An 18,467-nucleotide genomic window follows, 5' to 3' on the forward strand; every position below is an offset into this window, starting at 1 on the left:
ACTACAGATAACAGATGTCATACTTTTCAGAAAGTTACGGGAAGGTATTGTGAGAAATTTTACCATAAATACATAAGAAATATTTGAGGGTTAGGGTTAGGGTTAGGGTTAGGGTTAGGGCTAGGGCTAGGGTTAGGGTTAGGGTTAGGGTTAGGGTTAGGGTTAGGGTTAGTGTTAGGGTTAGGGTTAGGGTAGGGTTAGTGTTAGTGTTAATGTTAGGGTTAGGGTTAGGGTTAGGGTTAGGGTTAGGGTTAGTGTTAGGGTTAGGGTTAGGGTTAGGGTTAGGGTTAGAGGGTTAGGCTTAGGCTTAGGCTTAGGGTTAGGGTTAGAGTTACGGTTAAGGTTAAAGCTAGGGTTAGGGTTAGGGTTAGGGTTAGGGTTAGGGTTAGGCACGGTGCGTCAGAGGGATCGCACTCCCGTTTGCTGTTGCATGGTAGGATGACTACAGATAACAGATGTCATACTTTTCAGAAAGTTACGGGAAGGTATTGTGAGAAATTTTACCATAAATACATAAGAAATATTTGAGGAAATAAATATGGTTAATCTGATTTAAATATTATACAACATATACATGTACAGCATTATCATGTTACTTGATTAACATGTACAATTATGATGTTTTTATGTACTCATTAACATGGATTTGCTTTAAAAAGCAACTAGAAAGAGAAGATCAGAATATAGCCCAAATATATAGGAAATAATAATAGGAAGAAAAAGCAATGAAATTAAAAATTGTAGAGAAAATCAAGGTAAAAATGTTGATTCTTTAAAAAGATAATCACAATTGACAAATGTCGCCTAGGCTGATGAGAGTGATGGGCGAAAGGCATTAACAATTTCAGGAAGGAACATGGGGGACTAAAGTGCAGTGACCTGAATGGCGACCCCAAACGTATTGGGCCCCAAGCCCGAGAAGCCGTCGGTGTTTGCTTACTTACAAAAGTCTTGGCAGAAGTGCGTGATTCAAGACCCGTGAGAAAGGAGGTCATGCAGGTTATCCAGGCGGGTCCTGAATCCTTTCACATTCTTTATAAGAGGAAGACAGAGGGAGACTAGATACTCGTGGGCCAGGAACAGGCAAAGCGGCCATTGGAGCAGAGGGATGTGGTCCCAGCTCGAGGAATACATCAGAAGCGGAAAGAGGAGAGGTCCAGAGTCTTTCTTAAGCTTTCAGAGATTACTAACAGCTGAAGCTTGATTTTGCACACTATAAACTGGTGTTGAATTTACGGCATCCAACTCTATGAGAGAGAGCTTGAAGGCTTCTTTAACTCACCAAGCTTGGGACAGTTTTCTACAATGGCTATAAAAATTAATAAGGGAACACAATGACTATCTCTACAAAACTGTGACGATTTAAATAATACGAATCACTTCCTTGAACTGCACAAACTTCCACACTTCGTCTGATGTGAAATAGACAATTTGACTAACCCTACAACTATTAAAGGAACTGAACTCCTAATTATAAGGTTTCTGAAACAGAAGTCTTCAGAGCCGTATGGTTTCACTGGAGAATTCTACCAAATATTTAAAGGATAATTAATACCAATTGTACACAGTCTTTTCCAAAAAGCTAAAACAGAACCCGTCCCAATTTTAAGACATTAGCATACTGAAATTAGATACAGTATTAAAAGGGAGACTAAAGAATAATGTATTTATAAATATAGATGAAGACATTCTAAGCAACATATTAGAAACACAACTCAGCAATGTACATGAAAATTATATATTAACAGTCAGCGGGGTTTATTTGAGACTTTAAGCTTAGATTTGTATTTTTCAAAGCAAAGCAGTGTAATCTGACATATGAAAAAGCTAACAAAAAATTGTGAGAGCCCATATAACTGTTTCTGTTTTGATACAAAAAATTTAGCAAAAGTCTATATTTGTTCATAATAAAAATATTAACAAATCAATATTAATAACATTAACAAGGTTAATGTTGATGAAATTAACCAAAGTATGAAAAAAGATTACAGAAAACGTTGTGCTGAATGCTGTTACCTAACATTGGGAACTTGGAGCCAGGCGAGGGAGGACTGCAGGGCTGAAAATTCTAGGCTGTCCAATAGAGCAAAAATAAAAAGGTAATCAATGTATAGCAATAGGCAAAGAGGAGATAAAATTATGTCTGTTTAAAATACAACATGATTGTGTAGACGGGAAAGCCCCAAAATTTACAAAATTGCGGGAACTAACAAGTGAGTTCATTAAGATCACAAGATAAACTCACAAAAATCAATTTTTTTGCATACTAGCAACGCACTCATGAATCTCAAAGTTAGAAATTAAACACCATATATTAGATTGACTGATATTAATAGAAAAAAATCCAAGAAAGAGTCATATAAATATGTCTAACTTGTTTTTGACAACACTATAAATGAAATTCAATAGATAAGGAAGGATTTTTTTTAATACGATGTTGTTGCAGTATTGGAAATCCATAGTGGGGCCGAGAGAGAGAGAGACAGACAGACACACACATACACACACAGAGAGACAGACAGAGAGACAGAGAGAGAGAGAGAGAGAGAGAGAGAGAGAGAGAGAGAGAGAGACAGAGAAACACATAGAGAGACAGAGAGAGAGAGAGAAAAAGAGAGAGAGAGGAGGAGAAGAGGGGAGGGGAGGGGAGGGGAAGAGGAGACAGAGACCCTAAGGCTTGCATTTTAAACAAAAGTTAATTTTAAAAAGAGTATCATGGATTCAAATATAAAAATGTAAAAGAATTAAAACTAAAATTCCCTGAACAGAGCTAATCTTTTGAATCTACATTTGGACAAAGAATTCTTATAGTTGATAACAAAACTCAGGCAATATCAGAAAGAGCGATAAATTAGATTTCACGGAATGACAGGCTTTATCACACAAAAGACCTTGGAAGGGAATAAAAAGGCGTGACCCACTTCAGGAGAACGTATTTGGGAACTCTACCAGTGAAAGAGCCGGTATCTAAAGTATATGAGGAACACACAGCTCTCAACAGTAGCACAGAAAAGCTGGATGAGGAGACGGACAGGGCGCAGGCAGCTGTCCCGCTGAGGAAGTACGCACAGCCCATGACAGGATAAACACCATCAGTCACTGGGAAAATAAATATTTAGCCTCTCATGAATCATTGCCAGGAACCTATCAGAGTGGCGGGAAAAATGGTGACACCAACATCTAACAAGGACATGGAGAAACTGGGTCACGCATGTGGTAGCTCCCCAGCACGTAAAAGGGAACAGATCCTTGGGACCCCTCTTTGGAACTTTTGTAGAAACCTAGAGTATAATGCAACTGCTGTACGACCAAAGAATCACCCTTGTGGGCATTTCTCCCCTCCCGCCAGAAAAGCTTCTGCTTACACAAAGCTTACTCACCTGTTTGTAGTGCCTTTATTAATAATAACTCCAAACTACAAGCAATGCGTATGGCTTTCCGTGGGTAAGGGGACCCACCCTGTGTCAGGGAAAACTTACAGTCACAAAAACAGGGTGCAGTTACCACATTCAGTGCGGATCAGTCTCCAGGAAACTGATCTGAGTGGAAAAATCTCAGAGGTCACACGCCGTCCCCACCATTTGTGTAACATGCTTGAAAATTGTAAAATAAGCACAATTTAGTTGCCAGAGTTAAACCACAGGCGTAGGGTAGGAGGGAACTTGGCGTGGCTGTAAAGAGAAGCCGGAGGGGCCTTTGTGTGACGAGTGTCTCTGTCTCGAGAACATTAAAGTCACTGTCTACCCTGCAACATGCAGGTTGTTGCTATTGGAGGAAATTGGGTGAAGTTACCCAGAATTGGCCCATATTATTTCTTATAAATGCATGCACACTTACAGCAACTTCAAAATAAGAAAACAGTTAAAACATTCCTTGAGAAACACTGTATAAAATTATATATATTTAGAACATTACAGAGAAAATTAAGAATTCCTTTAAAACTATCAGAAATGCCACACAGTCATAAATTGATGTGCAACTTTCTTTTTTCCCATACATGTATCTATGCAAATGTATGTATCTTTTGAGAAGGAATTGTAATATGTGTAACCTTCTATAATCTGATTTTACTTAACTATATCATTGATTATATGTCCGAGTGCTCTTCTATTTTTATTGACATGGCTGCATCATTTTATAAGATGAATATAGTATCATTTATCTAAAGGTTTCCCTTTTGTGAGATATATATACACATATATACATACATGTATACATATATACACATATACGTATACATGACTCTGTGGTGCATATATCCTGATTCATAGATTATTTTCCCATATTCTCTGTGTCAAGTATACAGACACTTCCAAGCTATGCAACTCACTTTCTTCAGTTTGATGTCCTCAGGGGCTCAGGTCAGTGCAGGATTTAATTATATGTTTAATGAATGAATAAATAAGGTTCTGATCATTTGTTTTCCAAAATGTCTTCCAATTTGAGATCCCTATCTTCTTAAATGTACGCATTATCATTTTAAAACTCCTAGCTCATTTATGCATATTTAAAATTAATAAATGTTTTTATTTTTACCAATGAGATGAGGCATTTTTTCATAGGTTGATTGCACATTGCTGTTATCTGTTATATGAATGGACTCAGTGGATTTTGCCAGTGTTTTTATTGGGTAATTTATGTCTTATACTGAAGAGCATTTTATATCACAACATCATTAGACCTTATTCATTAATGGTGTATTTTCCAATTTATATTTTGCTTCTCAATGCTTAATATATGCATACGTGTTGAATACATAATGATATTTATCTAGTAGTCTCTTAAGAAGCAATGCCTGCATGCACGACCTCGCCTTTCTAAGTGGTTATTTGTGTATATTCTTTAAACCTAAGAGCTGTTTGAAATATTTTCCATAATAATGTTGTTTTCTTGAGAAACAGAGATCGCATTTTCAGTGCAAAGCTCTCTCTGTACATTGTAATATTTTATCCAAGCTCCAGGATAACAGATGATAAATTTTTAACTGAGACCAGTAGCCGGAAGATCATGGTATCTACTGAGACTTTGTTTAACGCTAGAGCATCAGTTTGCCAACCAAAATGTGAATCTTTGCAAAAAGGGACATAGAACTGCCTTCAGAAGTATATTCACACCATTCAAGACACAGAAAGAGCACATAAATTTCTCATTATCTTTAATTTTGCTCAATGAAAATTATTGTCACATAGCTATAGAAGACAACGGTTTAAACATCATGATCTAGGAATGGGGAAGGTAAGTAAAAAGGATTAAAATGCAATTGGTACATGTACCCACCCCACAAAGAGGTGTACTAAACCAGGTGTGGTGGCACACGCCTGTAATCCCAGCACTCGGGAGGCCGAGGCAGGAGGATCGTTGCAAGTTCGAGACCAGCCTGGGCTACAAAGTGAGTTTACAAGACCTTGTATCTAAAAGACAAGATACAAAACAAGACGAGAAAATTCATGTACTAATAAAAAGTTTTTTGCGGAGTATTGATCTCGGTTAAAGAGAATATCATGTAATCAAACCTGGTTTATAGCCATAATCCAGTATTTTGAAGTGTGGTTCTCTATTTGTAACAAACTTTTCAGATAATTCTTAGGTAAACTTAGCATGAGAAGCATTGTCATAATCAAAATTGCTAAATGTTATCTAAATGCAATTTTGCTCTTGATCTGACTGTGTGGTTCTCATTCCTGAGTACGTAATAATTAGCTGATCTCTTGGTCCTCATCCATATCGGGAAGAGCAGCATCACATAGAGATTAAAAGTGTCTATTTTTTTCACCATCGCTTTATCCCAATCAGTACGATGGACAGGAAGGGCACCCTACTGGCATGGTGTGGTCAAGTATTCAGAGAGGCAGAGACGAAAGGAGGGTCTCTGGCATGTTGTATTTGTGGGAAACTGTTGGGAGCCGCGGCCGACACCGGTCGCCTTACTTGGCGGACGTAGGGCCTGTGGGTGGGAGCGGAGCCTGAGCTAGATTGCCCCTCCCATCGAGTGAGCCAAGTTGGCGCCTGCTTCCTGCCCCCTGATTGCGCTGGCAACTTAAACAACCCGCTCTGTAAGATAGTCTGCCTAGCAACAGCTGATGTTAGCCAGTCAGCCCGCATCGCGCGCTTTGAACTGATTGGCTACTGTCACCCTATAAAAGTGAATGCCTCTCCCGCCACGAGAGAGGAAGCACAGAGAGAGATAGAGAAAGTCCACCGGCGAGAAAGGGCTGGTGGCAGAGAGGAGGCCTCGCGGGGCCTACGCGGAGACAAATAAAGGCAAGGTTGCACACCGCCAGACTTTGTCGTGTGTCTTTCCTGCCGGCCGGGAGCGACCCCGACATTTGGTGGCCCGTACGGGGACTGATCAACCCCGAGACACGGCGGTGGTGTGCAACGCTCCAGCGTGGTGCTGCCGGACAGGTGAGTTGGGGATAAGCCTGGGCTCTGGGTGGCGCGCACCTACAGGGCTTTTAGACTCCCCTCAGGCTCACGCATAGGTGACGGGTTCTCTAAGTCACACGCGGTGAGTAACAGCCCTTAGAGGTTAGAGATGGGTAATTTACCGAGCGCGGAGGCGCGGCCCTTGGTAAAGGCCCTTAAAAAGCTTTTAAAAGCTAGAGACCTCAGGGTAGGTCAAAAAACACTGAAACTATTCATAGCAGAGGTAGATAGGGTGGCTCCCTGGTTTTTACCCACAGGGCATTTAAACCTGCCGTCATGGGAGAAGTTAGGCGGGGACCTCGCCTCGGCGGAATTGGAAGGGGATATTTCGCCGGCTATTCGCCCCCTGTGGGAAATGATACATGCGTGCCTTGAAGGGGAGGGGAAGGGGTTCCCGTCGGCAGTTAGAGACGCGAAAATCATGGACGTACGCAAGGCTTTTGAGCAGGCAAAATCGGAATGCTCTCGAGAGGGATCTGTCCAGGGGGAAAAAATCCAGAAAAAGATAGAGGACACCCAAGCTCTAGAGTCCTCCGACTTAGATAGCGAGGAGAAACCAGAAGGTGGGGCAGAAAGCCGAGAGGCCAAAAACCCCTATGCCGAGTTGCGCCGTGAATTGGAATTGTGTGCGTGCGCCGCTCGAAAAAAGCAGAGAGAGGAAAAAGGACCCCCGAGCGCTCTCTGGCGGGGAGGAGATAGAGAGCCATCCGCTCCGCCCTGGAGCTCTTCTCCAAAAGCGGCTCCCCGCCGAGAGGCCGCTACAGGGAACCCTCCCTTCTCTCAGCCGGCACAGGAAGTGACGCCCCGTTCCACTCTGTCGCGACCGCCGTCCTATGACGTTGCGCCGCGGGGCGGACGGTATTTTCATGGGCAGCTACTCTGCCGAGCAGGCTGAGAAAAACGCCGGTCGAGGAAACGGGGGCTGGGGATTTAGCTTAGCGGCATAAGCGCCTGCCTTGTAAGCAGGCAATCGCGAGTTCGATCCCTGGTACCGATAAAAAAAAAAAAAAAAAAAAAAACGAAAAAGACCAAAAATAAATAAATAAATAAATAAATAAAAATAAAAAATAAAAAATAAAAAACAAAAAGGGGGAGTAAGCCAAGGCCTGCCTCCAAAGGCGCGGTTATCTATGGCATGACAATGGATGGGCCCGGATCCGGTGGTTAGCTGGAACTGAGGCGCGGTTTGTGTTTTTCTGCAGGAATCGGGACGAGAACCACTGTGGGTCCCAGAGAGGTTGACGCATGCGACAAGTCCCTCTACTGAAGATCAGGCCTGTTCCACCAGAGGCCAACCGCAGACCCAACAACAAGATGAGCCCTAAAAGAACTGCAGGACAATCCTTTTTTGGGGGCCTGGAACGGCTTGCTCCCCTATGTGCTACCCTTGTTAGGCCCTCTATGCTCCTTGTTCTTGCTCCTGCTTATAGGACCATGCTTGCTCCGATGGGTCACATCATTTATTAATGGGCGCCTTGCGGCGGCCCGGCGTCAAGTACGCCTGGTTGCCCATGCGGCCCTGGCAGCAGCCCGTGATGGGCACAATGACCCCCAGGCTTACGCATGGCTCGCTCGACTGGCCTACGACCGGGTCTAGATGTGGCGGGTCTTCCGCACTCCTTCCCTATTGACACCACACAGCAGGGTAGGTGAGTCAATGACGGGTAAGAGCGTGCCTCCCCAGCATGACTCGACCTAAGCCAGGCCCTACCCCATACTGCACGAAAGCCGCTGGATTACTAGAATCTGCCCAGATCTAGATGCCTCTCCGAGGGGATCACACAGAGGGGCATGAGTGCATGCCTATGTGCATCCAGGTTCCGTCCAGTTCACTCCTGGCCCTGGAAAAAGGACGAGGGTCTCAAGGCCTTGGTGGACCCGGGGACGGCCGACCAGGGTCCAAGCCAAGGGCCTACGGTGGGCCTCAACACAGGGCATAAGCCTCTGCACTCGATCCAGGGCGGGCTGCGATGCATACATTCATTCAAAGTAAATAAAATAGGGGGAGATGTTGGGAGCCGCGGCCGACACCGGTCGCCTTACTTGGCGGACGTAGGGCCTGTGGGTGGGAGCGGAGCCTGAGCTAGATTGCCCCTCCCATCGAGTGAGCCAAGTTGGCGCCTGCTTCCTGCCCCCTGATTGCGCTGGCAACTTAAACAACCCGCTCTGTAAGATAGTCTGCCTAGCAACAGCTGATGTTAGCCAGTCAGCCTGCATCGCGCGCTTTGAACTGATTGGCTACTGTCACCCTATAAAAGTGAATGCCTCTCCCGCCACGAGAGAGGAAGCACAGAGAGATAGAGAAAGTCCACCGGCGAGAAAGGGCTGGTGGCAGAGAGGAGGCCTCGCGGGGCCCACGCGGAGACAAATAAAGGCAAGGTTGCACACCGCCAGACTTTGTCGTGTGTCTTTCCTGCCGGCCGGGAGCCACCCCGACAGGAAACACTGCACGTCCAGTTATGTTGACCTCATTGAAGATCTAGAATAGCAAACAGAGGGAAAAAGCCAGATGCCCTGGGAATGGGGGTGCTGGCAGGAGAAGGGAGCAGGCAAGCAAGAGCACCCAGTGACAATTAAGGGAAGAAGCCACTAACTGTAAGCCACGATCAGGTGAGGACTCTGCAAATTCAGACCCTTTCCCAGACATTTGAAATATTCATGACGTCTTAGCCGGGAGTGAGATGAGAGAGAAAGAGAGAGAGAGAGAGAGAGAGAGAGAGAGAGAGAGAGAGAGAGAGAAAGAGACAGAGAGAGACAGAGAGAGAGACAGAGACAGAGAGAGAGAGCGTGAGAGCGACAGAGAGAGAGAGAGAGAGAGAGAGAGAGAGAGAGAGAGAGAGAGAGAGAGAGAGAGAGAGGATGAGAACCTGAAGCATTAGAAGCCCGGAGCACTGAAGCAGAAGGAAACTTACAGAAGAACAGGAAGGTATCTGCGGGATTTCACCTTGGCTCCGCATGTCTTCTGGTTTAAAATGGCTCAGGAGGAGGATCCCTTACCAAGGACCCTCTGCTTGTAACCAGTCTGTATTGTGTTTACCCCCAGAGAAGAAATGACTGTCGGGCTTCCTCTGTAAACAGTGTGGGGCTGAGGGTGAAGGGAAATAGAGGAGGCTAAGCAGTGTGCGCAGCAAACTCTAACAGGAAGTACAAAATCCTACTCTTCAGCCTTCCCTTGCAAGCAGAGAGTTATGTTTCAGGAACAGTGTGGCTTTCCTAAAGCTGCAGAGAGGCTTTGGCAAAAGACAGGCTGACCAGGCCGAGGAGGCACCCCTAGTCCTAATACTTGGATCGAGTCACTAAGAAAATGTTTCTGTTCATCAAGGATGTCTCACAGCCTGATGAGGTGGTCTTTACATGCCTGCCTCTTAGGAGAAACTCACAGAACTAACCAGCATAGATTTAAGAGAAAGCATGTTGGGGAATCTGCCTGGACAGCTTCTTGACCATGCAGGAGCCCGAGAAGCCGGGAAGGTCTTATAACCATGGTGGGCAAAGAGATACACATGCACCTGGCAGCAGCCCCTAGCCAAGGGCTAAGGGTGCACTGTCCACTGCCCCTGTGAGTAGTAAGACGCTTTGTGTATGTATCACGGTGGGCAGCTGAGGGAGTGGGGGTGAGGGCTGTAACATCCCAGTGCATTACTTAGGGACGTGACTGATGGGCCCCTGAGGGCGGGGTGCCCTGTGTGGGCATGCAGGGGCTGCCTGTGTTTACTTAATTGATGCTCCTGACTTGGTCATGAAGCTTTCACTACGATGAGTCAAAGCAGCAGCAGCATCAGATAGAAGATGAACGCAGAGCGGGGACAGTTACTTCCGCAGTGGCATCAGAGCAGGAGACACGGTGTTCCTATAAATGCATCCAGTTTTTCACGGAGCCTGTGAAGACAGAGAAGATGATGGGGTGGGCCCAGGACCTCTGCGGAGAGCAGTGCATCTCCCTGTCCTCATCTGTTTTGGGGTCTCAGTGGCACCTGAGTCTGATGCACCTTAGCACTGGTCCTCCTGGCATCTGCTTGGCCTTGGTGTTCGGTCTCTGGGTGGGCGGGAGTGTGGAGACAGCTCATGTGAGTGGGTGCTGTGAGCACCTGCCTTGCTGCAGAGTGCAAAGCTGTTTACTTGTGAGAATGGCCCTCTCTTAAGGACCCCTTAAGTGTCTCTTATGCACCTCACAGGTTACCCTGGGTGTCACTTGACCGGATGCTTGCTCACATACTGACCACCCCACACATTACTCCAACACGTGCCATTTCAACCCGCCACTTCTTGTATTGAATGAATATGATCAGATTATCATCTTTCTATTTCCTATTATTTTATCTTATAAAAGTTCATGAAAAAATATAATTTTGGCCTCCTGTATTTAAATAATTGGACTGATACATAGTTAATTCTTTCTCTGAACACATACCAGTTTTCTGTTCCAATTTTAACAAGATTCTTAGCAATTTTCCATCAATAAACTGAGACATGGATGCATCTCATATGGTTTATGTCACTAGATCTCCCTTGTGAGCCGGACAGGTTGATGAGATCACAAGTGACCCAGGGTAGCTCGGAAGCCAGGCTCTCTCAGTGGGAAGCAGCTTTTATTGGGTTGCACAGATGAGGAGACAGAAGTGGAGCAAACACCAGGCCTTACAGCCTATGAAAACACGCTCCACAGACAGAATTCTATTTACATAGTTGCTGGCACACTGGAGATGCTCATAAGATGCTGTTAAACATCTGGAAGTCCTAGGTTCATGAGCTGTCGCTCAGTTAGGACCAGCCTGCTGCCTAATTCTCTGTTCTCTGACCAGAGCTGACGTGGCAGCCCAATCTGCTCTGTTTTTCTCATGATGAAGCATCTCCATCACCATCTCCTCCCTTGGGGACAGTTCCTCCCCCAGGCCCCACATGAGCACAGCGTGGAGTAAATTTTTTGATGGGATCAGCATGAACATGGCCTTACTCGTAGCCGGGCGGGGACGTGGTGGTAGAGGTCACTAACTCAGCACAGTGGGACAAGATCGCACCTCTTCTCTGAAGCGGTGAATGGAGGGACCTCAGGGAGCCATCACATTCTGAGGTCTGTCCATCAGTGAACACAGGGACAGCTGGGTGGACGCTCGGGCGGGGCACGAGCTCCCCGGGCATGGCTCCTGGACGTGCACCTCTTACGGACCCGCACTTTTGTGTCACAAGAAGAGTAATTATAACAATCGGTTTATCAGAGGACTCAGAAGTGAAGACATTTGGCCCACTATCGGGTTTCCGAGGTCTAAGCCTGGGTTGTTCCTTTGGTTAATGTAATTGCCTACCTTAAACATGGCTTCGGTTCTTAGCCCGGCTCTAAAGTTCACAGGTCTACAGTGGATACAGAGACAGCAGATTTAGGATGGAGAGAGATGTTTTCACAAGGTTTGTTTGTGTTTTCCTGTCCAACTAACGTGAATAGAAGTTCCAATGTCATAGTGTAGGATTCAGTATAGTATCTGCTTATAAGAAGGTTTTTCTTTCAAAAGTTCACCTTTTAGGAAGAATAAATATAGCATGTTTGGTAATATCACTGGTCATTCAAAAGATGCAAATTAAAACAACACTGAGATTCCGTCTTATTCCAGAAAGAATGGCTATCACCAGTAACCATTAACAAAATATGGTGGGCTGTGGGGAAAAGAAACCCTTCTCCGCTGTTGGTGGGAGTGCAGACTGGTGCCACCACTGTGGAAATCAGTGTGGAGAGTCCTCAAAAAGCTAAAACAAGAGATCCTATTCCACACAGCTGTTCTCCTTTTTTGGTATCTTCCCAAAGGAATTAAAAAAATCATTCCACAGCTATATATGCACCTCCGTGTTTATACTAGCACAGTTTGTGATAGCTAAATCTCGGAAACAGCCCAAATGCCCATCAATTGATGAATGGATAAAAGACGTGTTTTCAGTGCAGCAGAATCCTACTCAGCCATAAGGAATGATAAACTCAAGACATCGCTAGGTAAATGGATGCCCTTTGAGACCATACGCTTAAGTGACATAAATTTGACACACATGTATAAATATGACATGGTCTCTCTAGTGTGAGAAACTGTAAGTGTAAATAAGAACCAAAATACATAATAAACATTGTGAAATAGGAAGAACTTATTTAGAAAGAAAGGGGACTTAGGGGCTGGGGATTTAGCTCAGCGGCATAAACACCTGCCTTGCAAGCAGGAGGTCGTGAGTTCGATCCTTGGTACCGATAAAAATGAAAAAGACAAAAAAAAAAAGAGGGGTGGGCTGACAGGAGGGGAGGAGGATGAGGAAAACAGGAATGGAGATCTACCCTGTGATGAATGCCGAAACTGTACCCATTTCAATTCTTGCAATTTTTGAACTGGTAAAAATCATTCCTGAAATGGGGTCATGCATTACTTATCCACGATTGTGCTCCCAGAATATGCTGACAGCTGGACAGACTGTCAAAAATATAAGAATGGCAAAGGTGAATTCCTAGGGACAGGTATGTTAGTCTTCCAATCGCCAGTCAACTGATTTTTATACAAAGCCTTATTGTGACACAGTGTTCTTCTCTCAACATGCCACACTATCATTTCTTGGTTACTCTGCTGTTTAGGGGACCCCCCCCCCCGAAGGTCCTGCAGGAGTTGCTCCAGAGATGACCACTTCTGACTTCCAGAGGCCTCTGTGTGACCTCAGTGATGCCTGCATATCATACCAGATATGAACAACCACGCATCCTCCTTTAGAGAGGATAAAGCAATGGTTTGCCCTGGTCCAAGAATTTTCTCTGTGTGCTTGCTGTGAATCTACCCCATTATTATCAGGGATAAACTTGAGAGGAAATTCAGAGAGAATGAAGGTGAGAGCTCTCAGTTCCGTGTGTCTGGGAACATTCTGCTGCCCTGGAAACATTCTGCGAACATTTCTGACCATATGGGGCAGGGAACCTCCAGGGACAAATGACTTCATGGGCGGGGAGGGCTGAAAAAGTGCCCTGGGGGCTCCTCCTGGTAATGTGCACTTGGGAAGTTCAGCTGGTAATTTTCTCTTTTTTTTCAAATTTTATTTTTTTAAAAAGATTAAGATAAAAGAGGACATAACAACACAGGTCAGAACAGAACAATTTAGGCAATGTAGGGTTTCACCACAAGATACCCTGATATAACAGTAGCTACCATAGTATCTCTTTCCTTGAAATATTTGAGTATACCTTCATACACTATAGTATCAAACATAACAAGACAGTATAAAACCATTCAAGAGAATGAAAGTATTACAGGGTATTTGAACCAACTAATAGAAAACAAACAATGGTTACCATATTATCTCCTTGTCTATAAAAATTTTGTTTACACTATCACATATAATAAAATCCAATAAGATACAACATGATAAAACCAATGGAGACAGAAGAACAAAAGCTTGGTGGGACTTCAAAACAAGATGATATTAAATCAGCACTAGCTACTATGATGTCTTGTATTCTTTAAAATAGCTGTTCATACCATCACAGACAATAAAATCAAACAACCCAGAATAAAACCATTCCAATTAATGAATGAAAACATTATAAGGCTTCAAAGAAATAAAATGGGGAGTCATGATTACCACATACTTTTATGTATTCTTACCATTTCTTACACTAGGGAAACTATTTGGTATTTATACATGTGAGTTTGATTTATTTCACTTATGATTATGGTCTCAAGCTGCGTCCATTTATATATAAATATCTCAATATGATCATTCTTTATAGCTGAGTAGTACTCCATTGTATAAAAATACCACATCTTTTTTATCCATTCCTCAGTTCATGGACACTTAGGTTGTTTCCAAGATCTGGCTACTACAAATTGTGCTGCTATAAACATGGGTGCACATATATCACTGTGGTATGATGCTTTCAGTTCTTCTGAGAATATGCCTAGATGAAATCTCAGTGTAGTTTTAATTTTCAGCTGGTAATTTTTCTCCTTGCGCATCTTTCACTCAGTGAGGGGTCTGAGTGTGGTCAGTAGAGTGACCGTAGCAGAGAGGAGAGCTCCGGCTACTCATACGACTTGGGTGTGTAATGGTATTAGAACAAGAGAGACCTGTGCATGTATGACTCACACACTGACACTGTGTACAGGTCATAGATAGAAGGAACATGTGCAGGATAATTTTGAGACTCCTCACTGAATAACGTTCATCACTCCTCACAGACAGGGAAAATTTCACTACAAATTGCCCAGTGCCATCTCTACAATCTGGAAGACGTTGAAAAGCAGGAGGAAGAATAAACATTAATAAAAAAGTTTTACTTTAGGTAAGCAAGGAATTTTAAGTTACTTATCCGTGACTGAAATCACCAGACAGAAGGTGCCAAGAATGACAAACTGGTCTTCCTGCTGATAAACAAATGCCTCCTTTGGGTTACTGGACAGAAATAAGCAGCTATATCTTTATCAAAATGAGGTTGTCATGTTCTCACAAATGCCAGGATCATAAGGCAAATCATCAGAATTTTTATCCTTCCCTCCAGTCCCACATTCGGGTGACCTGGGCCATGCTCCAGGCAATCTGTGACAAAGGTGAGTAATCACTGGAGGTCATAAATAAAGACACTGTCACTTGCAAAGGCACATAGCTCCTTCCTGGAGTAGCTGGAAACTTGTGATAACAAACCACAATAACCCTTAGCTTAGCAATGGATTTGAAATTTGTTATTATGTATTTTGCAATTTTGGCAGTTTTGAAGGTAAAAAAAATGTGCCAAAGGGTAATATATCTGGAGGACAGCCCATGTTAAATCAATATTAATTAAATGGACTTACTCTTATTTAACAAAGCACTGAGGTGTGGAGGAAGGGACTGCTGTGACCATGTCTTTCATTTCCTTTTGCCATCCGTCAGGTAAGGAAACACATCCAAAGTCCCTACATCAGCATTTTTAAAATGTAGCCAATTTTCAGCTCAGGTTGCTTAGCTAGTGATGTATTTACTGCACCTCACTCATGACTTCCTAGAGACAAATGCGTTACTGTGCATAAAGGAGCCAGGAGCAACATCTGCAAAGACAATAGATTGGAAGGAGAAAACTATTGTGTTTAGTTCTTTTAACCAAACTAGGAACCTGAAAGGAGCCAGAACACATCGGGCTTGAGAGGTAAGTACCACGTTTGCCATACAGAACATACAGAACCACGTGCGGTCCAGGGAAATTACAAAAACATAGTCCAAACAGTCTTTGTTTATCTGTTCTGTATCTATTAAAGACCAAGGGCCCCACAAACTAACAGCCACATATAAAGCACATCAAGGAAAAAAAAAAAAAAAAACACTTTCTATGACAACCCGGTGTGTTCACTGCATCCTCTCAAGGGTGCAGAGATCCCAATGAGCATCACTTCTGAGGAAGATATTACTGAGAGCTAATCATAAGGCTCCCTTTCACCCCATCACGACCACCAGTACCATCCAGAGCCACTCGGAAGGAGAACAAAGCTCATTATGACAGATAAAGTCACTTCAGCAACCTCAGACCTGGAGATCATAATTCAGAGCCTTTCTCACATCAGTCTGTCCCAAGTCTCATCAGAATCATGCAGCCCCAAGTCCCATGGCGCTCTCCAGGGTGCAGATGTAGCTGATGGTAATTACTTGTCTAAATGTAAGTCAGAAGTTTTACCTCCAAGCCTGACTTTCTACCACATCTTTGTCTACTTTGATGTGTACTTTGAGCAGCACCAGGTTTTACATCACTAGAAATTCAGAGAAGTACATAGTTGGAAGCCATCCCTAAATCGTTTTTCCTACTGCCATACCAACAAGCAAGAAGATACAGGCTATCAGTGACATTAAGGTCTGCCAGAAAGTATCAAGCAGTTAAGCAAACTGTGATAAGCACTTTGCCCCAGGTGTGCTTAGACAGTGCTGTGACCTCAGAGGACAGATTTGTCTGCCTAGATATAGAAAGGAGGAAAGACCGTCTTACAGCTTTTGTCTTTCCTGAGTTAGACTTGGGATTGAATTAAGACACAGATACATTTACTCTTCCCTCTAAAGTATTAATTTTCCTACTTAACAATATTTCCCCAGGGATATCAGTGTGTGACATGGACCCCAGCTACAGCTTTCTGAGGGTGCCTTGGTCAGCAGCAATGTTCTAGAGTGCGTTTCACTGAAAGAGACCCAGTGTGTTCCTTCATATCACTGTCAGTCCACTTCACCCGTGAGCTAACTCCAGAGCACAGTGCGAACGGTTTAGGTTGTGACGAAGGCATTGTTTTAATTGTAGTAGTTTTACCTAAAACAATCTACATCTATTATCAAACGTAATTTTCTTTTTTTTTTGGAGGATCATAACACTCTATGCTAGAATGTTCAAGCTTTGATTTAGGTCTAAAATTTATGGTTAAATTCAATATAAATTATAAGAGACCATGAAAATTTCAAATCTAATTATCTAATATAGATATAGGCTATATAAATATATTTATATCGATATAGAGACATAGGAACATAGAGATCGAGAGCCAGATACAGATACCTGACTGCTTCTGAAGGTCTCTGGTTGCCATAAAGTTTTTAGAAGTTTCGCTTTGGGAAGCGTGGCTGAACCACAGTAATGAAATGACATGGGACTGCCACACAAAGGTTTTTTTTAAAAAATAACTAAATGCTGATGGAAACCAGCTTTTGTTCTTATGTTATCTTCAAAGGTAAATATTTTAAAATGGAAAACAAATGAGAGCTGTAAGCAGCTGAGTTTTCCGAATATGTGATTATATCCTTTGTATTTTGCTAACCCTAAGAAACAATTTCGTAGTGAGAATACAGCAAAATACACTTACTTGTTTTAAATGAGGTCACAAGAATCGGGTCCCGATCTGGCAGAACCAGTGGCCTCGCAAAAAGAGGGAGCCCTCCTTTCCTCTTGCATATTTTGAGGAAAAATATGTGAAGATAACAACAGTGTCTCAGCTGAAGGCCAGGAAGCAGCTCTGTCCAGAACCCATCCCCAACAGCACCGAGTTTTGAATGTAGAAGTGTTTGTCACTGACTTTTCCCTTTCCATGAACAACTATTCATAGATGAAGTCAAAGTTGCCCTAGGTGAATTTTCACAGCTATCAGGTGAGTGTAAACAGCGTGAGAGTGGGCACCGGAGAAATCACATAGGCCAGCACCTAGCAGGTTCTCGTGGGAGGTGCTGGATGGAGAACCTCCTTTTCTAAAGAAATCACTGGACTCGAGGACAATGTACCCCCCAACCTCCAAACATGGCTTGAGAGAGAAGTCTCCCTTAGAAACTTAAGTGACCGAGTTTGTTCCAGCCGCTCAGTTGTTAAATGCATTGGTTAGTAAATGTGGAACTGTGTGTAATATGCACGTTATAATATTCAGAACAGAGGAATGGCCAAAGGAAATCCCAGCCATGACTTTGCCTTTATTTGTGTAACTCTTACAGACAGCACTGTGCGTGTTCAGCAGAACACTAAGCTATAGCACTGACAGTGGACGAAGCCACAGTGAGGCTGCCCCGCTGCTTGGCTTCCTGGGTTAGACGTCTGAATGAGCAGTGGAAGTCGCACCACCGTTCAACACGTGAGTCTTTCCAGGTGTAGCTGTGCATCATCTTGAAGTTTTAAAGAATGAAGCAGTTATGAAAAGTAAACACAAGGAAATGCTGTTGCCACTTAAGTCACCAAAAATAAAATGGAGGAAGAGAGCAGTTCAAAGTTTAATTGATTTAGAATATTTAATCTGACGGCTTATGGTTGAAGAAGTTACTAAGTTACAAACTGAGCTTGAGATTTGTCTGAGAACTATTATTTTAGGAAGAACGTAGTTCCCTAGTGTCACTAGGAGTATTTAGCTTAGTTCATGACATCTTCAAATCTACTTGTATTTACAAATTTTGCTTTTGTTAAGAAGGGAACTGTGCTATGATCCACCTTCATTGCCCTGGCATATACCTGCAGGTATTAGCACACAAAAGAGACACCTGAACACCCATGTGTATCATGACACAATTCACAGCAGCCAAAGTATCAGTCAGCCCAGGTGCCT

Source organism: Cavia porcellus, unplaced genomic scaffold (assembly GCF_034190915.1).
Source record: "Cavia porcellus strain 051 isolate PalLab524CR breed Dunkin Hartley unplaced genomic scaffold, mCavPor4.1 scaffold_23, whole genome shotgun sequence".
Taxonomy (NCBI): Eukaryota; Metazoa; Chordata; class Mammalia; order Rodentia; family Caviidae; genus Cavia; species Cavia porcellus.